Below are 26,927 nucleotides of genomic sequence, written 5' to 3' on the forward strand. Positions count from 1 at the left end.
GGGGGGGGGCTCTGATCTCCTCGGATGAAGGGTGTCCTCCGAGTCTTTTCTCCCCTATGTAGAACAAAAATGGTATAATTAGCACACAGATATTTAATGTCAGAACTATAAAGATGAAACATTGCTTGGAAGTGGGGTACAATTGTCTATTTTAGCCGAGTTCCAAGATGTAGCTTTTTTAGTGCCCTTTGTCAAGCTGCAATACTTTACCTGTTTGGTAAAAGCTTCACAGATGTAGCCCCCCCCTATAGTATACACTGGGGCACCTGTGTGGCCCCCCTAATAAAAATGGTGTTCTGGGGTCCCACACTAGTGCTCCAGTGTCCAGATGTGAAAACAGCTGCTGAGTGTCCTCTCCTTACACACAATCTAGTTTGCATTTCATTCTAGTAACAAAGCCATCTACACAACCCAATTCTTTGAAGACAAGTATAGGGCGTCAAAATGGTGGCCAAATGCATATGGCCTAAACAATGGTATTTTATCGTCCAAAATAACAATGTGTGATCCGAACGAATAATGTGCCCATGAACATGAAAGTTGCCATTTTAAACTGTACAACAGTTCCTAAAAGCACATGGAGCAGCACGAACGTAATAAACATAAAGAATAGGAACACAGCACAACTACTTACTTTTTTGCAGCAATCTCCGGATCTTTCTGTACTGCTCGTGTTCTCGTAATTTCAGGTCCGACCACCGCTTCCAGAGCTGATCTTTCGATCATCGTACCCCGAATTTCCGGTGCAGACTCCTGACCACTTTCGCCATGATCTTGGCCTTTCTGACATTGGGGTTGGGGTAAGGCCCATACTTTCCATCATAGTCGGCCTTCTTCAGCATGTCCACCATTTCCAACATCTCCCCAAAGGACATATTTGAGTCCTTTAATCTCCTTCTGGATCGGGACGTTTCAGGCTCCAGCCTTTCCTCCTCCTCCTCCTCGTTGCTACAATTAGCACGATCCTGCTGTCTATCCGCCATGTGCTCTTCCCCCACTGCGCCGAACAAAAAGGGGCGGGGAATAGACTAGAAAGAACGTCAGGGGCGGGCGGAGTTATACGCATGCGCAGTGTGTATAAATCGTAACGCGCGCGTCTTACGTACGATCTGTGAGCGGAGGAAGGAGCATCAGAGACGCCGATCGTGCTAACGAAGGTAGGATCTAAACTTGGGCCTATACTGCTTCGAAATGGAAGCCTATATTGTAACAAGATTAGGGGAGTTTGGCCTGACATTAGGCTTTGTCTTGTGTTGTGTCTTACAGAGAAAATGGATGGGTTCAACGACCACAATTTCCTGCCCCTGTTCATAGACAAGTACAGGGAGCTGCCCTGTCTGTGGCAAGTGAGACACCCCCACTATAATCACAAACAGAAGAGGCAGGCAGCGCTGGAGAAACTGCTGGAGTTGGTGAAGCCGGTGGTCCCCACAGCAACCATCCCTTATTTGAAAGCTAAAATTGGTGGCCTGAGGAGCACTTATCTTAGGGAGCGCAAGAAGGTCACAGATTCCCAGAGGTCCGGAGCTGCAGCAGATGACGTTTATGTCCCCAGGCTGTGGTACTATGAGAGACTGCGATTTCTGTCAGACCACACTGAAGTCAGGGAATCCCTCTCCACTCTTCCTTCCACTCTTCCTTCCACCCCAGCTGAGGCTTCCGATGTCCAACCTGGGCCTTCCAGCCAGGAAGAAATGGAGGAGCCCAGCTGGAGTCAGGTATAGCATTCTTCTACAGATTTCTGGTCAATAAATAAATGATGTTTATTAGATGTTATTATTGATCACTAATTGCTGATTAAAAAAAGTGCTTTACATATCAATAGACAGTAGTGGGCACCCAAAATTGGGAAAAGAATGAAAACTGCTGGGCTCAGAAGGATAGTCTGTTATATTTGTTAACATTCAATTTGCAGCAGTCAGGAGGTGAAAATTGTGTGTGATTGATGAATAAAAAATTAAAACTATGTCCCTTTTTCATACACAGGAAGACCTCAGCCAGGAGGAGGCTGTGGAATGTGGCATTCAGGAGGAGGCGGGGATTATTAGTGTCAGCCAGGAGGAGGCGGGGATTAGTGGCAGCCAGGAGGAGGCGGGGCTAAGTGGCAGCCAAGAGAAGCCTGGGACAAGTCGCAGCCTGACTGAGTCTCAGGTCCCTCCCCTGCCATATAAACGAGCCAGGAAGGCCACTCCGAGTCCCGTGCAGGATTCAGCGTACAGGCTGATCCAGGAGGCTTCGGCGTCCCTCCGAGCCTTCCCCAGTCCTGAAGAGGCCTTTGCCTGCATGGCTGCCACAAAATTGCAGGGCATGCAGGAGGGTCAACGCAAGATCTCTGAGGACCTGATTTATAAAGTCCTTCGTAAGGGGGAGAGTGGGGAACTGACACACAAGACGGATGTCATTGAGAGGGACGATCCTCCTCCTCCTCCTCCTCCTGCTGCCACAACTCCACCACCACAGCCAAAGCCTGTAAGGAAGCATGGAAGGAAGACCTGAGAGTGATGACCCTGGGTTCAGTCTGGTCTGACAGAAGATGCAGTCTCTCGTATGACCACAGCCTGGGGACACAGATGTCATCTGCTGCTTTCCGGATTTCTGGGACTTCTGGACCAGACTGCCCTCCCTTATGATATGGACTCCTCAGGCCACCAATTTTGCTTTTAAATAGTTGATGTCTGCCCCAGGGGTCCAAGGCTTCACCCACTTCTGCAGTTTCTCCAGCGTTGCCTCCCTCTTTGTTTATAGTTGTGACCCCTTAATAAAATTTTTTGGGGTAAATTCTACTCTCCTGTGTGTGTTTTCATCCAAAAAGGACAGTTTGTTGGTGACGATTCAGGTACATTTCTAAAGTACAATGTGAAATTAACAAGGGACAACAACACTAAACAATCTCCTACAGATTAAATAGAACAACATATTAGTGGTGTTGTGGGAACTTGTCACCAAAAACACACACAAACATTTTCGGGAATACAAATCAAAATCACCAAAAAAAAAAAAAAAATAAAAAAGAGAAACACAAAAAAAGAATCTACATTAAAGTCCAAAAAAAAAAAAAATTTTTGTTGTCAGATGTGAGAAATCAAAATATATTGAGGGAATCACGATAAATAGTAACGAAATAAGTTTGTGAGAAGTGTGTGTGAATATGAGCAGCAAAACTACTTAATTCTTGTCACATTCTAACGAAGAAGAGAGTGCGCTGTATTAAACCATTTTGAACATTGCAGCGTGACGAAAGTGCTGTATCCATTCCAAACGCTACGTTTACCAGAACGAGCTGTCCCGTGTCGGAATTTCTTCTGAGCATGCGTGGCACTTTTTGCGTCGGAACAGGCCACACACGGTCGGAATTGACGCGATCGGATTTTGTTGTCGGAAAATTTTATCTCCTGCTGTCCAACTTTGTGTGTCGGAAAATCCGATGGAAAATGTCCGATGGCGCCCACACACGGTCGGAATTTCCGACAACACGCTCCGATCGGACATTGTCCATCGGAAAATCCAACCGTGTGTACGGGGCATAATACTTATGATTAAGCATCCCTCAATAGGACTTCTCTGTTTCCTTATACCCATAATCTCAACAAGCACAATGGCTTGGTGATCTTCTCAGATTTCTCCAAAGCACTCAAGTTATGAGTTAAAATGCCAGCCAACCTATCACCCACCAGCTATGTTTACTTTTTCAGTGCACAAGTGAATTAAAATATATAAATAAAAAAAATGTAAACTGCCTGTTAACTAGTGTGTGGAATTCCACACCATAATATTATTGAATACTTACATGCCATTGCATGCATTTGAATAGTTAATATAACAGAATCAACCAAACTGCATTGGCCTTTGCCTATTTTCAGCATGTGCTGCTGAGTCCAATACAATCTTTTAGTAGGTGATACCCTCTGTGGGATTTGAACGCATTGGGTCCTTCAAGGCCTGAGTCTTTCAAGGTAGAAGCACTAACCACTAGCCCATTGGGCTGAGCACAAGCATATATAGAAAATACATTTACTAGTGTATGATGTTTTTAATTATGTACAATAATGTTTTGCAAATGAGCCATTAATATGGAAACAACCATGCTCATGCTGATGTGGCATTGGCTATTAGGAAAAAAATTGAAAAAACGGCACCCCCCCAGTCCATACCAGGCCCTTCGGGTCTGGTATGGATTTTAAGGGGAACTCAACACTGACATTTTTTTAAAAAATTGGCATAGAGTCTCCCCAAAAATCCATACCAGGCCCTTTGGGTCTGGCATAGATTTGAAGGGGAACTCAATGCCAAAAATTTTTTAAAAAATTGTCTTGGGGTTCCTCCTCAAAATCCATACAAGCGCCCCCTCCCCTGGACCATATCAGGCCACATGCCCACATGCCCTCAACATGGGGAGGGTTCTTTGGGGTGCCCCCAAAGCACCTTGTCCCCATATCGATTGGGGACAAGGCCTCTTCCCAACAACCCTGGTCGGTGGTTGTCAGGGTCTGACAACCGGGTCTGTGGGCGGGGGGCTTATCAGAATCTGGAAGCCCCCTTTAACAAGGGGGGCCACAGATCCCATCCCCCCATGTGAATGGGTATCGGGTACATTGGACCCCTACCCATTCACCAAAAAAGTGTCAAAAAATACAAACCACAAGAGACAGTTTTTGACAAATCCTTTATTAAAGAAATACAAATAAAACAAAGTGTCCCGTGATGTACATTCATGATCAATCATGGTGCCCGATGGACCCAAAAAATAGAGAAAATCTAAATGCTCTACCTCGATGGGAGGACTCCCACCATATGTGCTCTGTGCGCTTTGAAAGTTCTTTTATAGGCAAGGGCGGGGCCACCCAGGTATGTCACCTGGTGGCCCCATCCCCTCTGATGTTACGTGACATCATGTGCCATCAGAAGGGGGTGGGGTCACCTGGTTATGTCACTGGGTGGCCCCACCCTTGCCAATATAACACCTGTCAAAGCGAAGAGACAGCAGTCGGCAGGAGCCCGCCCATCAACTTAGAGCATTTTTTTCTGTTTTTCAGGTCCGTCTGGCGCTGTGATTGACAATGGATGTACATCATGGCCACTTTTTAAATTTTTTATTTTTTTAATAAAGAATTTGTCAAAAACTGTCTCTTGTGGTTTGTATATTTTGACACATTTTTAGTGAATGGGTAGAGGTACAATGTACCTGATACCCATTCACATGGGGGGGATTTGGGGGCAGACCCTGACAACCACCGACCAGGGTTGTCGGGAAGAGGCCCTTGTCCCCATCAACATGGGGACAAGGTGCTTTGGGGGCACCTCAAAGCACCCTCCCCATGTTGAGGGCATGTGGCCTGGTATGGTTCAGGAGGTGGGGCGTTCGTTTATCCTCCCCATCCTGACCTGCCAAGCTACATGCTCGGATAAGGGTCTGGTATGGATTTTGGGGGGACCCCATCCCTATTTTTTTTTACATTTTGGCATGGAGCTCCCCTTTAAATCTATGCCAGACCCAAAGGGCCTGGTATCGATTTTGAGGGGGACCCCATGCCAAATTTTGTTTTGAAAATTGTTTTTGGGGTATTTGTTTCTTAATTTGGTGCTTAGAGAGAATTCACATTTAGTTGATATATTTCATGGTTTACCTAGTCCACAAAAGAATTAATAGAGCCCTGAAATTCGGCATTGGAGCAGGGATTTTTTTTTTGGGAGGGGTTTCTTCCCCCTCCTCCCATACACTTTCTACACAAGGACTTGCATGTGTGCACAACCAAATACTTTTGTATGGAACTAGATTTCATACAGAATTGAAGGGGTATGAATAGTTTGCACTTAGAAAATATGTATTTATAGTCTGCAAAAGTCAAACAAAGCAAAAAAAATGTACTTTTTAGTTCAACATTAGTATAAACATTTGGTACATTAATGTACTTGGGCCAACAAACATAAAAGGCATGGAAATGATGCTGCAGCATTTGACAATATAGATAGAAGGGCTCTGCTCAAAAGTGCTTACAATCTACAAGGGACGGACAGAAGAAAATTAGAAACATTAAAAAATCACATTAGAAAAGCAGGGATACAAATCACTTTGCAGGCTCTTCAGCGGCGGTGGCCATTGATTTTAATGGCAGGGGTGGTGAAGGAACAGTGTATACACTGCTCCCGCACCGCTCAAAAGGTGCTGCTTACAGAACTTTTTGTAACGTCCTGCAAGCGCACCGCTACAGTGTGAAAGCACTCGGGGTTTCACACTGGGGCTGCAGGGAAGGCGTTTTTCAGGTGCTTTACAGGTGCTATTTTTAGCCCTTTAGTGCCTGAAAAATGCCTCAGTGTGAAAGTAGCCTAACCTTTTTGATAATCAAAAGTTCTCGCCCCAAACCCCCAAAAAGTTACATGGCAGGGATACTAATTAAGCTTATAACAACCATGACAAACCTTTGTGGTGTTCAGAAGTCCTTACCCCAAACCCCTAAAAAGTTAAATGGCAGGATTATCATAAGCAAAACAGACAAAATTAATACAAAAGCCAAAAAGGCAGCGCACAAACTACATTGACACACACAGCAAGAATGAATTAGCAGGAACCTTCCTTTTCATATAAACCATTACATAGCAGTTGTAAGCCTAACATGAGAGATTTAGAAGCAATCACCAAACCACACCCTTAGTGGGGTGTGAGTCGGGAATTATGTACACCCCCAAAAAAACACAAACAATGTATTTATTTGTAACCCAATATAGACTCTGCAAAGAAATATTCAGGCCTGTTCTTAGGCCAAACACCCACCACAAATGCAGGCCTTTAAATAACCTAGCAAAGTTTGCTAGCACACCCACCTAGACCCACCCAGTAAAGGACACACCCACCAATGTAATTGATTCTGTCTCTCCATTTTTGCCTCAAGTGCTCACACCTGTTCATCAGGAATAGACACTCTTTGCAAATGAAAGAATGCATCAGCATAGATATCTGTGCAGGCTAAACCTCAAAACAACAAATGTCCAAGGCTCTGGCACTGATCAGTGATCCCAAAAATCTCCAAATTAAACTTGTACGTTGTTGGGCATGTGGAGGGTACAAAACAGGAAATGACAACTTTGTGAGGGCTGCTTGGCACAAATCAGTGACAAAGCACATTCATCATTCATCATCAGCATACAACATTAAAATATATGCGCAGCCGACCGTATCGGCCTGGGAGGCACAGATTGAAGCAGTTATACCTATGTACAGAATCACATATATCAATCGAGGTTGTCCATGGAAATTTGAGAAAGTGTGGACACCTTGGCTCTCATCTTAGAGGGCCACGGTGGATTCATGTATTATGTGGGGGGGAGGGAGGGGTAATCCCCGGATACATGAGGTACTTTTCTCTGTGATCATTTTGTCTAGAACGTTGACATGTACTGATGTTTCACCTCCTGCACATGTATGACACTGCTATGCGATTGCTCATGCTTATCTGTCATGTAATGCTCTGAATTATGTCAAGAGGTATTATGTAACCTTCTTCCTTGTGATACAATAAAGCACACCTGTTTGTTAAAAAAAAAAAAAAATATATGCGCAGGATCACACCAGACTTATACATCCATCTGGAAAAAAAACACCATAGTTCTAGATTTGGTGCAAACCCACACTTGCTTGATTTATAATGTTATTTCTTGGGGTTCCATTATGTGAAACCCATCAAAAATGTAATCACTGGTGAAAAAGAAACTTTAACACCACAACAAAGAAAGAACATACAAACCTCAGGTAGCGGGATTGGGATTCAAACCAAAAACCCTTAGTGCTGCTAGGTAGAAGTGCTAACCAGCTAGCCACTGTGCTACCACATGTATGTAGGCTGCATCTCTGTGGTGTGAAACAGTCCTAAGTCCCAGGGGTGCAAGAAGTTAATCAATGCAGATGTACTGTGGAAGGCCGGAGAGCCATTGAACAACCTGTTTCTGGCATATGCCATCTGTTTTGAAGGCTGGTTATGGCTGATTACTGTCAGCATGCTGAGAAATAAACAGCTCTCATGTTGTGGGTTTAGGCTTGGTAAGAGGCAGCAATTAGTGCTGGTGCGGAAATGTTAAGGCTGATTATAGTCCTTGCCCATGGAAAACATATAATACGATTTGCAATGATGGTGGAACCCTCCTACACATAAATACTACATTAGACATAATTTATGTAAGGACCTGAGTCAGAAGCTATGTTTAACAACATAGGAAGAACAGACAACTTCTCTACAGGAAGTGGCATGTTTGTGATTCAAACCAAGAAACTCAGTGCTGCTAAGCAGAAGCGCTAACCTGTTAGCCACTAGCCTGCCACATGTGGAACACTCCTATACAAAAATATACATAAATACTGCATTTCTTTGGACATAGAGGTGGTGGAATTATATTAGTCAGGAGTTATTCTTCTTGATTTATTCTGTGATATTTGGTGGTGTGAGAGTGTAGACTAGTGATATTACCCTCTTAATTTTTGGAAATGACATTTTTATTTCTGATGTTGGCACACATATCATATTGCTCAAATTGTAATCATTTGGAAATACTAAACAACACACACAATTGTGAATCATTTTAAATTTGCATTAGCAATGGTATTGTTTGTGGTTTGTAAAGACACCTGTGTGAGTTTGGGTAAAGATTTTTGTGAGATGCACAGCAACAAGTGAGAGAGACAGAGAAAAATATATTTTACCAAAACATGAAAACACTCCTAATTCTAGCATTCCTAAAAACAAAATAGATGAAGAAGAAGCAACATTGTTGCAAGGACAATTTATTTGAGAGAAAGATATAGTTCATCTCAAAATGAAAAGTATTTATTTGGGGAAGTTACAATTGTACCATTATAATCAATGACCGAAACTTGCATTGCGCTACATAACTCTAATTTTCACGCTCAAAAATGCTTTTTAGCCCAGCGCTTACTTTGGTATTTACTATAGCTCTTGGTAAAAAAGGCATGGGAGTTAAAATTAGAGAAGTTTGCATGTCTAAGCATGCTCAGCTGTGCTGACACATAGTTGTAAAGAGAGGGGGAATTTATCTCTTCTTAGACTTTTAAAGATATTTCAGTGTATACAGTTGCGCTCATACATTTACATACCCTGGCAGAATTTATGATTTTTCAGAGAATATGAATGATAACACGAAAACATTTCTTTCACTCATGGTTAGTGTTTGGCTAAAGCCCTTTATTATCAATCAACTGTGCTTACTATTTTTTAAATCATAATGGCAACAGAAACTACCCAAATGACCTTGATCAAAAGTTTACTTACCCTGGTGATTTTAGCCTGATAATATGCACTCAAGTTGACACAAAGGGGTTTGAATGGCTATTAAAGGTAACCATCCTCACCTGTGATGTGTTTGCTTGTAATTAGTGTGTGTGTATAAAAGGTCTATGAGTTTCTGGACTCCTGACAAACCCTTGCATCTTTCATCCAGTGCTGCACTGACGTTTCTGGATTCTGAGTAGGGATGAGCCCGATGTTCGAGTTGAACATAAGTTCAACTCGAACATCGGGTGCTTGCCTGCTCGCCGAATAGCGAACAATTTGGGGTGTTCGCGGCAAATTTGAAAGCCGTGGAACACCCTTTAAAAGTCTATGGGAGAAATCAAAAGTGCTAATTTTAAAGTCTTATATGCATGGTATTGTCATAAAAAGTGTTTGGGGACCTGGGTCCTGCCCCAGGGGACATGTATCAATGCAAAAAAAGTTTTAAAAACTGTCTTTTCTTGGGAGCAGTGATTTTAATAATGCTTAAAGTGAAACAATAAAAGTGAAATATTCCTTTAAATTTCATAATTGGGGGTGTCTATAGTATGCCTGTAAAGTGGCGCATGTTTCCCGTATTTACAACAGTCCCTGCACAAAATGAAATTTCTAAAGGAAAAAAGTAATTTAAAAGTACTCGCGGCTATAATGAATTGTCAGTTCCGGCAATACACATAAAAGTAATTGAAAAAAACGGCATGGGATTCCCTCACAGTCCATTACTAGGCCTTTCGGGTCTGGTATGAATATTAAGGGGAACCCCAAACTAAAATTTTAAAAAAATTGCGCGGGGGACTCCCAAATTTCATACCAGACCTGGTCTGGTATGGATATTAAGGGGAACCCCACCCCAAAATTTAAAAAAAAATGGCGTGGGGGTTCCCCAAAAAATCCATACAAGATCCTTATCCGAGCATGCAACCTGGCAGGCCACAGGAAAAGATTGGGGATGAGAGAGCGCCCCCCCTCCTGAACTGTGCCAGGCCACATGTCCTCAACAGGGGGAGGGTGCTTTGGGGTAGCCCCCAAAGTACCTTGTCCCCATGTTGATGGGGACAAGGGCCTCATCCCCAAAACCCTTGCCCAGTGGTTGTGGGGGTCTGCGGGTGGGGAGCTTATCGGAATCTGGAAGCCCCCTTTAACAAGGGGACCCCCAGATCCTGGCCTCCCCCCTGTGTGAAATAGTAACGGGTGCAAATGTACCCCTACCATTTCACAAAAAAGTGTCAAAATGGTAAAAATGACAAGACACAGCTTGGGACAAGTCTTTTATTAAAAAATAAAAAATAAAAATGTCCCACAAAGTCCATTCATCTTCTTCTCTTGCTCTGCTGAATGGACCTAAAAAAAAAACCTGCATGCCACCACCGATCTGCCTCCATGGAAGGCACCCGCCGTTATGACCATCCTCTCAGGTGACAGTTCTTTTATAACTGAGGGCGGGGCCACACAGTGACATCCCTGGGTGACCCCGTCCCCCTCTGATGCACGGGGACACCCTATGACTTCCCGTAGTGTCAGAGAGGGGCGGTTATAAAAGAACTATCACCTGCGAAGACGCGTCATATGGCGGGAACCTCCCATGGAGGTGGGTCGGTCTTGGCTTTTTTTTCCTTTTTTGAGTCCATCGGAGTAAGAGAAGAAGAAGATGAATAGACTTCGTGGGACATTTTTATTTATTTTTTTGTCATTTTTACCATTTAACACTTTTTTGTGAAATGGTAGGGGTACCTTTGTACCCCGTTACCATTTCACACAGGGGGAGGCCAGGATCTGGGGGTCCCCTTGTTAAAGGAGGGTTCTAAATTCTGATAAGCCCCCGCCCGCAGACCCCCACAACCACCGGGCAGGGGTTGTGGGGATGAGGCCCTTCTCCCCATCAACATGGGGACAAGGTGCTTTGAAGGGCTAACCCAAAGCACCCTCCCCATGTTGAGGGCATGTGGCCTGGTACAGTTTAAGAGGGGGTGCTCTCTCTTCCCCCCCCTCTTTTCCTGCAACCTGCAAGGTTGCGTGCTCACATAAGAGTCTGGTATGGATTTTTGGGGGACCCCCACGCCATTTTTATAAATTTTAGCGTGGTGTTCTCCTTAAAACCTTCAGGTCTGGTATGGTTTTTGAGGGGACCCCATGCCATTTTTTTTAATTTTGGCATGGAGTTCCCCTTAATATCCTGAAGGGCCTGGTATGGAATTTGGGGGGACCCCCACGCAATTTTTTAAAAAATTTGGTTTGGGGTTCCCCTTTGGTTCAGAGTTCCCCATGCCATTTTTTTCAATGACTTTTATGTGTATTGCCGGGACCGACAATTCAATATAATCGCAAGTACTTTCAATTTACTTTTTTCCTTTAGAGATGTCATTTTGTGCAGGGACTGTTGTAAATACGGGAAACATGCGCCATTTTACAGGCATACTATAGACACCCCCAGGTATGAAATTTAAAGGAATATTTCACTTTTATTGTTTCACTTTAAGCATTATTAAAATCACTGCTCCCGAAAAAACAGACGTTTTTAAAACTTTTTTTTGCATTGATACATGTCCCCTGGGGCAGGACCCAGGTCCCCAAACACTTTTTATGACAATAACTTGCATATAAGCCTTTAAAATTAGCACTTTTGATTATTTATGTTCGTGTCCCATAGACTTTAATGGTGTTTGCGTGTTCAAACAAATTCTTTGCCTGTTCGCATGTTCTGCAAACCGAACTGGGGGGTGTTCGGCTTATCCCTAATTTGGAGTCATGGGGAAAGCATAAGAATTGTGAAAGGATCTGTGGAAAAAGGTAGTTGAACTGTATAAAACAGGAAATAAAAAGATATCCAAGGAATTGAGAATGCCAATCAGAGTGTTCCAACTCTAATTAAGAAGTTGAAAATGAGGGGTTCTGTTGAAACCAAACGACGGTCAGATAGACCAAGTAAAATTCCAGGCACAACTGCCAAGAAAATTGTTCTGATGCAAAGAAAAACCCACAAATAACTTCACCTGAAATACAGGACTCTCTGAAAACATGTGGTGTGGCTGTTTCAAGATGCACAATACGGAGGCACTTAAAGAAAGATGGGCTGCATGGTCGAGCCGCCAGAAGAAAGCCATTACTACACAAATGCCTCAAAGTATCCCACTTACAATATGCCAAACAGCACAGAGACAAGCCTCAAACCTTCTGGCACAAAGTCATTTGGAGTGATGAGACCAAAATTTTGCTTTTGGCCACAAACATAAAAGCTACATTTGGAGAGGCGTCAACAAGGCCTATGATTAAAGGTACACAATTCCTACTGTGAAACATTGAGGTGGATTGCTGATGTTTTGGGCATGTGTGAGCTACAAAGGAACAGGAAAATTGGTCAAAATTGATGGCAAGATGAATGCAGTATGTTATCAAGGATAGGAGGAACATTTGCATTCATCAGCCAGGAAGCTGCGCATGGGACGTACTTGGACATTCCAATATGACAATGATCCAAAACACAAGGCCAAGTTGACCTGTTATTGGCTACAGCAAAATAAAGCAAAGGTTCTGGAGTGGCCATCTCAGTCTCCTGATCTCAATATCATTGAGCCACTCTGGGGAGATCTCAAACGTGCAGTTCATGCAAGACAACCCAAGAAATTACAGGAATTAGAGGCTTTTTGCCAAGAGGAATGGGCAGCTTTACCATCTGAGAAGATAAAGAGCCTCATCCACAAATACCACAAACTTCAAGCTGTCATTGATGTTAAAGGGGGCAAAACTGGGCTATGTAAACTTTTGATCAGGGTCATTTGGGTAGTTGCCATTATGATTTAAAAAGAGTAAACACAGTTGATTGATAATAAATGGCTTCAGCCAAACACTAACCATGAGTGAAAGAAAAGTTTTTTTTTATCATTCATATTCTCTGAAAAATGGCCAAGAAATCATAAATTCTGCCAGGGTATGTAAACTTATGAGCACAACTGTATATCACTTTTTAAAGCAGTTTAAAAGCAGATTATCCTTAAACAATATACCACATATTTAATAACCATTTAGGCAATTGTATCATGCTCTAAACATTATTTCCATGTGCAATACTCCAGGTCCTAGCAAGAGTTATGCCGTGTACACACAATCAGAATTTGGGCCCGCAAAAGACTGATGAGAGTTTTTTGTCAGAAAATGCAACCATGTGTATGCTCCATCGGACTTTTGCCGGCCGAATTCCAGCCAGCAAAAAAATTAGAGCCTGCTCTCAATTTTTCGGTCGGGAAAAGTTCCTATCCGAAAATGCGATCGTCTGTGGCTATTCCGACGCGCAAAATTTCTACACATGCTCGGAAACAATTTGACGCATGCTCGGAAGCATTGAACTTTATTTTCTCAGCTCGTCGTAGTGTTGTACCTCACCGCATTCTTGACGGTCGTAAGTTCAGTGAACTTCTGCGTGACCGTGTGTATGCAAGGCAAATTTGAGTCTAATCCCGTCGGAAAAGCCATCATATCTTTTTCCAACAAGAAATCCACTCGTGTGTACTCAGCATAAGGCTACTTTCACACTGAGGCACTTTACAGGCACTACAGCGCTAAAAATAGCGTATACATAGTGCCTATAAAGAGCCTCACCTGTGTCTCCAGTGTGAAAGCCCTCGGCCTTTCACACTGGAGCGGTGCGCTTGCAGGACGGTCAAAAAAGTCCTGCAAGCTGCATCTTTGCAGCGCTGTAGGAGTGGTGTATACACCGCTCCAAAAGCGCCCCTGCCCACTGAAAACAATGGGGCAGCGAAGCTAAAACGCTGGCAAAGTGCCACTGCAGCGGCACTTTGCAGGCGGTATTAACCCATTTTCGGCCACTAGCGGAAATTCCGCTCATGTGTATGTGACATTAGGGTTTGGACAGTATCTGTTGTCTGGGAGCTATAGTGAATTAGATTTTGGGAGTATTTTTCCAGAGAGCTATAGTGAATTACATTTGAGAGCTAATTAGCTTGGTTTTGGCTATTTTGAGAGTATATTTTCTCCCATTCTCATATTAGCGCTATAGTAAATAAACCCCACGGTGTCTTATCTTCCAAATAATTGGGAATATTCTTATGTTTTTTATATAGGTATATAGAGAAATGTATATACCATTTTAGTCTTTAGTTTTTTTGTTTTAGGTGGACCTTTATGGTCAGTTTACAGGTATGGCATAGTAAGTACAATTTACACAGTTCATTTATGGAGCATACTGTATCTTTTATTTTCATTTGTTATACCTACAGTAAGTACTGCTTTAGATAGGATGTGTTGGCTATATGTGGTATTGAAACTTTATTGTATATTTGAGATTTGTTAGGGGCATGAATACCGTTGAGCCTTGTGGTCAACTGGGTAAATACCAATCACCATCCACTTTCTATCAGATCTGAGGAAGGAGCACACATGCTCTGTAATGCATAGTCACATCACACCGCCCCATCCCTGTATTGAAGTCACTTCAGCCAACATGTTGGTGCTTTAAGCTGTTTGCGGATCTTCCGAATTCCATGTTGGGTGACTCCAGCTCTGATTTTTATCTAGTGCCCAAGGTCTGTCCACCAAGTGGGACCTGTAGTGTTGGGTGTACAATGGTGCATTTTATGATGAGCAAGAACATCTTTTTTTAATGCTGTGAGTTGTTATATTTTGTGCTGAATAAAAAGGATTGTTTTTACTACACTTAGATGGTGCTTTCTTTTCCTTCCTTTATGCTTCATTTTGCAGAGATTGCTTCTTTCTCCTGGGTATAGCTGTCCCAAGTGTTGGAGACCATCCTGTCCATCATCCAGGTGGGTTAATAGGTTGTGAACATAGGGCTGTATGCTGATAATATGCTTCTTCACCTGAAAGATTGCAGACCCTCCCTCCTATCTATACTACAAATCATAGGGGAATTTGGGGAATACTCCAGCCTAAAAATCAACTGGAACAAAACCCTAATTTTTTCTTTAGACAGTTTTCTGCCACTTGGATAACAGGTATCTAACCCACTTGCTAGAGTTAATTGCATTATCTAGGGTACGCACCACCAGTACACCTGCCGATTATGTGTTATTCAATATACAACCTCTCTACGCTTTCCTTAAGTGGATGTAAACCCACTCTCACTATTTCAAAATTACTTCCATAGTGCTGATCTATAAGGATATACATGCCTCCTGCATGTATCCTTACCTGTCAAATATCTCTCCTTTAGCTGTTTGGAGCCCTGCAATACTCCAGATTCTTTGGGCAGGTCTGTTGTTCAGGCCTCGGTGGGTGGAGTTGTGATGTCAGTAGACTTCCCACCCACTTCTACACTCCCCTTGGCCAGGCATCTATATTTCTTACACTGAAATTCTGCTGGTCTCGTGGATTATGCCCCATAATCACTAACATCCAGTCAAAACCCAGGAAAGTCACCACATGACTTTAGCATGACCAATCATGCTGAAGTGTGGAGCAGCCAATCCTGGGAGAGCTGTAGAAGAAAGGAGGGGGTTGTGAAGTACACAGAATGCCTCTCTCACACTAGTGCATGAGATAAGAAAATGATCTGTCACTCACAGCAAGGGGGTAGAAACAGACAGCTATTTTTCTGTGTGTCTGTTTTTATCTTACTGAAGAAAGATAAGAGGATTGCTCAGAGCTGGATTACCTCTTCATGGCAAGATTGGCCACAGATGAAATGACATCTTCTGCTGTAACAGATATGAGTCTTAATTAAAACATTTTTTGGGGGTATACATCCACTTTAAATAAAAAACTCAGACATGAGCCAAAATTTCTCTAGGGGTCATGGGGAGAATTGATTTGATTAACCACTTCCCCTCTCACACCTGTTCACCCCCAATGGACCAGACCAATTTTTACATTTATGCTATGGACCTGTTTATTTGGCAACAACTTTGTCATTGCTGATAGTAATACATATTTATTTATTTAAGGACAAACAAAGCTTTCTTTTCCTAAAATTATCTTGCAACAGTGATTTTGTTTCGTAATCCTTAGACAATAAAATGCAACAAAACTAAGCAAACACACTTTTTCTTTTTTCTTTTTTTTTTTAGAAGTGTTAATATAAAAAATAAAAAGTGTTACTGCCTATAAAATGTGTGAATTTTAATTGATTAATTGTCCTGTTTAAAATTACAAAACTTCGCAAAGTTATTTTCAAATTTTCAAATAAAATAAAGTTTTTTTTATTTTTCAAAAAAATAGTATTATTGTTAATAAAATTGAAGCAAACAAAAGATCAGCAGGAAAAAAATAGTTTAATAATAGCTGAAGAGAGAAGTAACCTAAAGGGTTAATTGGGGCTGATTAGAGTAAACAAGGGGAGGAAACAAGCAGAAACAAGGAAACAAGGTAACAAGTAAACAAGCAGAGGAACATGTTATTAAAAAAAAAAAAAAAAAACTTTTTTTACTTGTCAGGTTGCTTTAATTTGCATCATCTACAGATCTAAGTTTATACCTTTGATCTGCAGATGAATGAACAAAAAGATACAAATGTAACAACATGTTACATTGTATCTTTGTATAATCTCGATTTGAACCGTGTTGTTTATAAACACTGCTTTAGACTGCTTTTTGACAGCTAGAGCTGCCATCTTCTTTGCTGAATATATTGTAATGCCAGCATTACAAAATACTCAGAGAAGAAGTCGGTATACTGGGAAGGGTGTTGTCCCAGAAGTAGGGCAGAGAGACTAGATGTGCTGCACATACTGTGTATAATAATGATGTTCATTGGTTTGCCACAAGGTTAGAAAAATGGGGTGTTGAATCATTAATTAGTACCATCATCCTTTGAATGAATAGAACAATGTTGGGTTGAAAGAGCAGACAATAAGGACCTCTCCAATTGGATCCAATTTCTTTCAAAATTAATAGGACTATTACGGTACCAAAGGGGTATAGACGAGAGTATTAAAAAATTGTATAGTTTATTCAAAATGGGGATAAAAAGTCCTACAGAGGACACAATATGAACAATAACAACATAACACAATCATACAATAATTGTTACAGCAATATTGACAATCGAATTATATAAATAGTGCCTCAACAGACAAATAGAGGCAGGTTATGTGGTACTTGCAGACGTGACCTCTACAGTTTCGCGGTTAAAAGCCGCTTCTTCAGGAGGCGTCTTTTTAGTACATACTCTACAAGATAGCAAAACATAAAAATATCAACATTGCAATATATGAAAAAGGAAAAAACATATACAAGAAAATACATTTATTTTGGAGAAGATAATCGTTATTAAGTGTTGCAACCTACACCCAACAAGGGGTTTGGAGCGATACTGTGAGACGCCCACAAAAGGGCGATCCCCCGAGGGCGGGCCAGGGGGGCACTAAGATGGTACTAATATAAAAAAATATAAAAAAATGTAATGTAAGCACATGGGGTTCTATTGAATAAAAGAAACACCCAGGTGCATGAAGTTGTGGTAAAAGGTGGTGAACAAGGGGATGGAAGGAGGGGAGAAAAAGAAAGAGGGAGGGAAAAAAAGGGGAGGAAAAAGGGAAAGGGGGGGAGAGGGAACAGGGAGGAAAAAAGAACAGAAAGAAAGAAGGAAAGAAGGAAAAAACGTGGAAAAAAGAAAAAAGGGGGGAAAAAAAAGAAAAGGGAAAGAGGGGAGGAGAGAGCATGGGGAGGGGAGGGGAAGGAAGGGGAGAAGGGAAGAAAGGGAAAGGGGATGGAAAAGAGGGGGGAAAAAAGGGGGGGAGGGGGGAGGGAAAGGGGAGGAAAAGAGGGGGGGACAGAGAAAGGGGGAAGAAAGAGAAGGGAGGGATGGGGAAAAGAGGAGAAGGGGGGGGGAAAGAGGGGGGGGGAAGGGGGGAGGGGAAGAAGGAAAAGAGGAGAGGAGGGGGGAATAAAAGAAGGGGAGAGAAAGGAGGGATAGGAAGGGAAGGGGGGTCCATCACCTGACCAGTATGGTAAAAGAACAAATAAAGATGTTTAGAAGAGCGGGGGTTAATATCAAAAGATATACCCACCGTTACTATGAAGTTAAAACCATTTGCAAATTTTATGGCAAATTCACACCCAGGGAATATGAATGGTAAAAAGACAATGCACTAGAGGGACCGGGCAGCCAAAACATACAGGATCCCTGAGAATAAAGAGAGGTTTGAGTTGTGTCAGGTTTACTGCACTTCTCTGCCGTAGAAAGAAAGGCTACTTTCAGGCAGAGGAGAGAGGGAATATAACGCCACATAGTGTCATAGAATCCCCCCCTCCCCATACACAGGATACATGATGGGTACTTACAATTAGGAAGCTGGCGTGGATGGACTTTTGGGTGTGTGCCTCTTTGGCAGACAGCTGAATCTTCTGCCTTAAATGCCCCCAACCCGGAAGTTCAATGGCGCTGAGGACAACAGCTGACCGTCTCTTCTGGGTCCTATCCCCCACTGCTGCGCAGGCGCAAGAAAACTCCGCGCAGGCGCACAGCTCCATATTGATCAACGCCGCAGCGTTAAATTAGGAGAAGCAGTAGCTGGGCTCCGTGGAGCCCCTCCCACTGCCGGAGGATAGCAAGCCCGCCGTCTGGGGGAGAATTAACTCCTCACATCACTCCACACAGGGGGCGAGTGCAAACTAAAGATACAGATTGAATAGCAGTGTAAGCCATGTATGAATCACGGATGAGGGTGCCAAATCACCGGCAACGGGAACAACTTGGCCCATGGCCAGGGATGTGCACCACTCAGTCCCATACAAAGTATATAAAAAACACAGTACACATGACAATAATTACAGAGCATGTTTTACAAAAATGCTTATGGTAAATCAAAACAACAAGAAGGATATTTACAACCATAAAATGACTGTAAGTAGGCAGTCCATTTGCTAACAGTCAAAGGGAAAAAAAAAAACCTAATTGTACAGAAAGAGGGGGGAAGGAGGAAAAGCTAGAACATAGTTAATATAAGTACATATCAAGGGGGTCAAATATAAAGGCAAAGATTTGTAGTGCTATAAATGTAGTCCAATTTCAAAACGGGCTTGGAGAGGAACGTCAGGGACCAGTAAATGAATTATTCAAGAAAATACTTGTAGGAATGTGCCTCATTAATACCAGGTGGAGTGAGAGTGTTAAGTCGCTCAATCCAGAGTGATTCACGCTTCAATTTTTGACGATCCCAGTTGCCCCCTCTAGGGTCCTCTGGGACAACTTCTAAAATGATAAACCTGATAAGGTCAAAGTTGAAGCGGTGGTAAATGCCTATATGGAGACCCACCGTAGTCAACTTGCCGTTGGTGGAGGCGTATAAATGGTCACCTAGTCTCTGACGCAGCTCTCTATTCATCTTTCCTACATAAAAGGCACTGCAGGCGCATGTCATAAGATAGATGACACCACGAGTGCCACAATTGGCTGAGTGCTTTGGAAAAAACATCTCGCCGTTTGGGAGTAGAAATTGATGTCCTTCTTGAATCCAGGGGCAGTGTGGGCAATTGCCACACTTAAAAGTGCCCCTGGGTTCTTTGGGGCCAGATAAGGGGACTTTGTAATGACTATGTGTGAGCCTGTCCCTCAAGGAGGTGGCCCTTTTAAAGACAAATCCGGAGTTGGTTTGATGTATTTTCGCAGTATATGGTGATCTGTCAGGATATGCCAGTGGCTAGATAGTATTTGGCATAGCTGGTGGTGGTGAGTGGAGAATTTAGTGATGATATTAAAACAGTAAACAGTAATGTTTGTCGATCTGCAGCTGAGGCCTTGTTGAACGCTTTCCTCAAAGTGGTACGATTATAGCCTCTAGCCAAAAGTCGTGTACGTAACGCGTTTGCTTGTCTATGAAAGTCACCGTCCTCTGTGCAGTTCCTTCTTAGCCTCAAATATTGAGCATAAGGGATACTGCGAATCAGAGGACGGGGATGTGAGCTGGAGGCATGCAATAGCATGTTGCCCGCAGTAGGTTTGCGGTATAGGTCTGTTGTTAACTGTCCAGCAGGATTTTTAATGATCTGTATATCTAGAAAAGAGATGCTCTGAGTATTATATGTAAACGTGAAGTGGAGGTTGAAGTGGTTAGTATTTAACCTTTCAAAAAAGGCTTTTAAATATTGCTCTGTGCCCGTCCAAATGACCAATAGGTCATCAATAAATCTGAACCAACCCAACACATGGTTTAAAAAAGGTTCCATGAGATCATCACCAAAAACCGCCCGTTCCCAGCCACCTAAAAATAAATTGGCGTAATAAGGGGCACACGACGTGCCCATTGCAACGCCTTGGGTTTGAAGATATAATTGATCCATAAACAAAAAATAGTTTTTGGTTAGAATGAATTCTAAAAGTTTCAGAATAAAGATATTAGTAGGCCAGGTATGGTGATCCTGTTCCATGAGGAAGGAGCCAACCATCCGGACGCCCTGCTCGTGGGGGATGCTTGAGTACAACGCCTCAACATCAACAGCCACGAGGAGGGCGTCCGGAGGGACTTGGACTCCCTCAATGTGTTTTAAGAGATCAGTAGTGTCCTTGATATAAGATGGTAATCTCAAAACATGGGGTAATAGAAAGGTATCGACCAGTTTGCTCGCATTCTCTGTTAATGAACCTTTGCCTGAAACAATAGGACGACCAGGAGGTACAGCAATATTCTTGTGAGTTTTGGGTAACGCATAAAACATCAAAGTTCGCGGGAATTGTACATTGATGAATTTATAGGTATCTTCATCGATGAGGCCCTCTAAGAAGGCCCCTCCGATGAGTCCCCTAAATTCATCAATGGTTTGTTGGATGAAAGTGTTTTCAATGGGTACGTACCAGTTAGGGTTGGAAAGAATCTTGAGACACATAGTTTGGTATTGGTGATGAGTCATCAGCACCAAATTGCCACCCTTGTCGGATTGCTTAATGACAAGGTCAGTGTTTTTTTGTAGTTTGGTAACTGCCCGGAACTGTTGCGGGGTTAAATTGAGAGGTAGTGTTTGCCATTGCTCTTTTTTGAGGGACAGAATACATTCGTGTAAAAAGGCCCAGATGGATGGGCAAGTCATTAAGTCAGGAAAGGCTCTAGATTTCAATTTTAGACTGGGCTTGGGGTTGGGGTGTCGAGGGTTAGGGGAGATATCTATTTGGCTACCGGGGAGGGAGTCAAGAGTGTTGACAGGGGCACTCGACTCAACCTCTCCTTCGTCAAGAAGTAGCATGAGGTCCCGTAGTGCTCTGGACTCAGCTATAGTGAAATTTTTCGTTTTTTCCGCTAACTCTTTTTCAAGATTGGCACGTCTTCGATCTTGGTGAAACATGTAATTGAAGGTTAATTTTCTGGCGAATAAGTAAAGATCTTTAATTGTCTCATAAATATCAATTGACTCAGAGGGGCAAAAGCCCAAACCCAAATGGAGGACCTGTTCCTCCTCTGGAGTCAGTTGATAAGATGTTAAGTTAATTATGTTGAGAGAATGGGAGTTTTCTCCATCGTGAAGTGTTGTTAATTGTGGGATGTGCTTGGAACCGGGGTCTTTTGCACAAACGTGTCCAGATTCCCTTGTCTGGTGGGTTCTGGAGTTGCCTGTACTAAAAAACCAGGTTGTGATAGAAGTGTCTGTATATTAGGTTGTAGAAGTTTGGGAATAATATTGTGTAAGGTGGGGTGGAGAGAACCCTCGTGAGGGGTCTGTCCACCCGGCCTTGGTGTTTGTGGTGTTTTGAGCGCTCTACCGTGTTGTTTGCCTTTTTTAGGTTGTTTAGTGATGGGATTATCACCTGTGAGGGATCTTTTCCGAGGGGCACTTGGTGCTCGTGACAAGGTGGGGTAGTTGGTGACCTGTGAAGATAGGGAAGAAATAGATGAGTCCGATTCCGTACAGTCTGTTGCTGTCAGGATTGGGGGTTTGCGATTAAAATTCTTATTTTTTCTGGACGGTGGTTTTCCAAACCACTTGTACGCATAGCCCTCTGAAAATGCCAATTTATCCTGTAAAAGTTTCCTTTGTTTTTTAGTAATAATGTCTTTGTTAAGATTTTCTAGTTTATCTCGTATCTCTTTCCACTTTGTTGTGAAAGAAGCCGAGTCTTTGATATTGGGAAATTGGTTTAATAATCTATCAATTTCACCATCCATAATCGTCATATCGGAACGATACTGGGTGGTGAGTTTTTCCATGTGTTCTATACTGCATTTGGTTAGGGTATTTTCCCAGGACTTCCTAAAGTCCGGGGAAGGATCCTTAATGGTAGGGAATATTTGGATCTGTAGCCCTAAAGGGCAGACATTTTCTGTAATGTATGACTCAAAATATTGAATGTGCCAATACAGGTGAGATTTTTTCTTAAGGAGATTAAACATCCTATCAAGAAACGTTTAAGTTTCATCCTCAGACTGTTGATTTGCTAGACAACCTGCTTGTATAGTGGACATGAAGTCCCCCCATGCTGTGCCTAAAACATCCATAGCCCAAATTCTGTAAGTATATAATGATGTTTTATTGGGTATATGTAGCATGCCCAAAGTCTGCAACTGGTTAAGATGGTCCTGCTACCCAAAACTCAAAATATCCTGAGGCACTCTCCCCTTTATGTACCGTTAACCTTTTTTAAGAGTATGGCTTCTATTCTTAGAGCATTTGTCTGAGGGCAATAGCAGATACAAACTACCCTGGCATGTCCTTACAAATCCTTCGACCCAGGGAGGGGCTGCCTTACCAGACCTCACAAATTTCCTTCTGGATGAATAGTCAAACATTCCCATAGATACACTCTTAAACATTGTGGACAGTATTCGCGAAGAGTTGAAGCTGTTATAGCTGCAAAGGGTGGGCCAACTTAATATTGAAGCCTACGGACTCAGACTGGGATGCCAATAAAGTTCATGTGTGTGTAAAGGCAGGCATCCCAATACTTTTGGTGATAAAGTTTATATGCATTTACCCAACTCTGGCTCAACAAATACTTTCCCGAATTGGCCTACTTACCAAACTCAGAATTGTGGGCCTCTAAAGGTGTTTATTACATGCATCACATATTTAATTCTGGTGAAACATTTCAAGCACTAGAAGATAAATTCTCTCTCCTCAATTACATGCTGTTCCATTATCTTCAACCCTGGCATGCTGTGAGGACCCCATTTCAAAGCACATGTCCAGAGTTAACACAGAATGGAACTAGGTTCTCAGCACCTGTGAGATGGTCTTTCCCAAGTTGACTGATTGTCTTGCGCAATTATATATATTACATAGGGCTTTTTTAACCTCTATTCGTGTATCAAAATACTGCCCTATTCAGTACTCAGCAGCACTAAGTGCTCCAACACTCCAGGCACCTTTTATTACCTTATGAGAGACTGTCCTAGAATTCAGGGGTTCTGGGCACAAGTAGTGAGGATTCTCCCTGACCATATGGGTTCTCAATTAACTCTACCCCCAAGCAATTCCTATTAGGCCTCTTCCCTGACCCATATGCAGATACATTTCTGACAGTGCTGTTTATAGTAACATTTTTAATCATATACTCCCCATGTATAACTTGATAACTGCTACTGGTTTGTTTAGCCCCTGTGTGGTCTGCCTCCTTTTGCAAAAATATAGGGTGTGTCTGAAAGTTTTTCATTGACTAGCTGAAAATTAAGTTTTGATGTGATTTACTGGCATTTCTTGTTATGCTGTAATTTCTAAATAAATAATTGATATGTTTTTAGTGTAAATGTATCAGACCATGGTTTCAAAGGAAATGTAGGTCAATTAAATAAGGACAAATTATATTAATCGTAGGTAAACATAATAAATCCATGAAGTCTAGGTCCTGATAAACCTAGTATGGGAGATTAGGTGAACATCTGAGGATTTTTTGTTAATCATAAATCCATCCAGTCTCCTCTTGACCTCAGAAAAGGTGCTAAAAAGACAAAATCTAATAAAATTGTCTTTTTTTGGAAGATTTTTGACATATAACAAGACAGAGTAGGGTCCTGGTTTATGAGTCAACTGTCACATAACATTTCCAAATTAAATATGTAATAAATAGTATATTTTTTACATACAGTACTTAAGTAAATAATGCTAAATACTTTTCAGAGAACTAAGCATTCCACTACTATATATCCTTTTATTTTACTTTCCCAACAAAGATGACGTGTAATAATTCTAAGACAAGAAATGTATTAGAAAGAAAGCATTGTAATAGCTTTTATCTGGGTCACTGAGCTATTGTTGGTGTCTGGTGTACAATGTCATTGAACACAGTCATGTTTTTGTAAAGTAATTGAAAAAATAGACAAAACATTGAGTTCATGGCTTGTGTTACATTTCATAGCATGGAAGACCTTATACTTTAACCACCTCAGCAGAAAGACAACTCCTGCAAAATCCTGTGAAAACTAATATTGATTGACTCTCTAATAACAACAGAAAACCTTTCAGTAAGGTCACCAGATGGTACAAGGTCATGAAGGACACACTGTGCCTGGTCCACTTGTATTAAGAATCTTAGACCTGCCTTATGAGATCACGAATAAAGCATAATGACCCTTAACCCAGATGGATGTAAGCCATATGGTAGCCCATCCCTCTTGAATGCCCACTTATATTGCTAAATATAATAAAACATTACATGCTTGTTTTTGTAAGTGATGCCTAATTCCTAATTAAACATGTAGCAAGTGTACAAGTCAATTTTAGTGCAAAATAAAAGGCAAACAATGCTTTTCTGATATCCTTTACCATTTCAACTTTGAGATATCATAATACTTTGACACGATTTACAGGATCCAAAGTTAAGAATAAAAGAATAACAAATAAAATATGAGAATTGATCAAATAACACAGGTTGTGGTTACAGATTGCCTGATTTTAAATGTCTCCTAACTAAAAGAAATGCTTATTTACTAGTATTCTGCTGGCAAGATCCACAACAATAATGAGTAGGGATGAGCTGAGTCAGTTCAATGAAATGTATTTCTCCAGTGTTTATATTTTGCTAAAGCATTAACTTTTATTTTCATTATTTGAGCTTGGGTAGCTGAAAAAAACTTGATTTCTAACCGGTTCAGCTCATGCACCTGTAACCCCCTTTGGGCTAGAGCAATTATTTGTTAATTTTTTCTTCAATAGACCTTTTTATTTGGCAATACCTTTGACATTGTTTAACATAACAAGGTAATACATTTTAATTTACATACATATATATATATATATATATATATAGATATATATATCTATATATATATCTATATATATATATATCTATATATATATCTATATATATATCTATATATATATAGATATATATATAGATATATATATATATATATTGCATATATTTTGTTTTGGTTTTTTTTTTTTGGGGGGGGGGGTAGGTAGGCTTTGTTTTGATAATATTGTCATGTAAAAAAAAATATTTTTATTCAGTCTATTGACAATATATTGTACACAACTAATAAAAAAAAATGAAATTGCACTAAAATTATGATTCTGGTGTAAAACATTGGAAACATATTTACAAATGAAATAAAGGTATTTTTCAATCTTGCACTTTTATATTTAATGAAAAAAAGAAAATAAATTAATAAAATGTATAAAAACAAAAGTAACTAGCAAAGTAGTAGTTACTCTCATTTTGTTGGTGGAACTTTGATAAATTGTAAATTTGATCAAGTGGCAAGTTAAAAAGAGGAAGTTGAAAACAGGAGTCCTCTAACCTGCAAGTAACATCTTAAATTTACTGTAAGTAATAATATTATCGTAACTGCAATAATGAGCGCTAACAAGGTTGAACATTTTACCCAGTGCACACATGTATACAATAATGGAACAACAGTTCCAGAATGAATACCACTGGAACAGATGTGAGCAGGTTGTACTTCTGGAAGCTCACATTAGAGATTTGATTAAGAAAATTGCACCACTGAGTGGAACAAACAATCTTGAAAGGAGTCTTCTGCTCACTAAGCAGGTGGTTAATGGGGATGTTGTATTTGAGCTCCCATACAAACTTTTCAAGTTTGGTGAAGATGTGCAAACTCAGAGGTGGCAGATCTAGATGTCACTGCTACCCCTAACAACCTGGAGAGCAGCCGATCTAGTAGGGATGGTGAGTGTAGGGCAGGTAGGCCTAGATAGTTGGTACTAATAGGGAATTCTATAATTAGAAGGACTGATCATTTTTCACCAGAATCAACTCAATTGTTTGCTGTTTCACTGTTGTCAGGATTCGGCATGTGGTAGACTAGGTTGATAAATTACTGGGAGAGGATGGGCATGACCCAGCTGTCTTTGTGCAAGTTTGAACTGATGACAGAATACATGGAAGATGGAGGCTCCTTAAGAATCAATTTAAGGAACCTGGGCTGATTTTTCATTGGGGTGCAACCTAAATGCTAAAGATGGTTTGCACCTAAATGTAAAGGACTGTGATGGGGAGAGCTTTATGGGAAGTCTGGAGGAGTATTTAAACTAGTACTGAGGGGAGGGTGAAATACAATATAATGGGGAAGACGGGTCAGTCAGGAGTCAGACCCTAATGGTGGGTGGATTGGGGGGAAAAATTAGGGGGGTGCTATTACAGGTGATAAGAAGGTTCTCATGTAACAAGCAAAAATGGTAAATGATAGCACTATTGTTCTACTAAATAAAAAATGCAAAACACATGTGCAAAATGCAACAAATTAAAGTGTTTGATCAGCAATACCAGAGGTCTGCCAAGTAAAATATGTGAGTT

Source organism: Aquarana catesbeiana, linkage group LG01 (assembly GCF_042186555.1).
Source record: "Aquarana catesbeiana isolate 2022-GZ linkage group LG01, ASM4218655v1, whole genome shotgun sequence".
Classification (NCBI taxonomy): domain Eukaryota; kingdom Metazoa; phylum Chordata; class Amphibia; order Anura; family Ranidae; genus Aquarana; species Aquarana catesbeiana.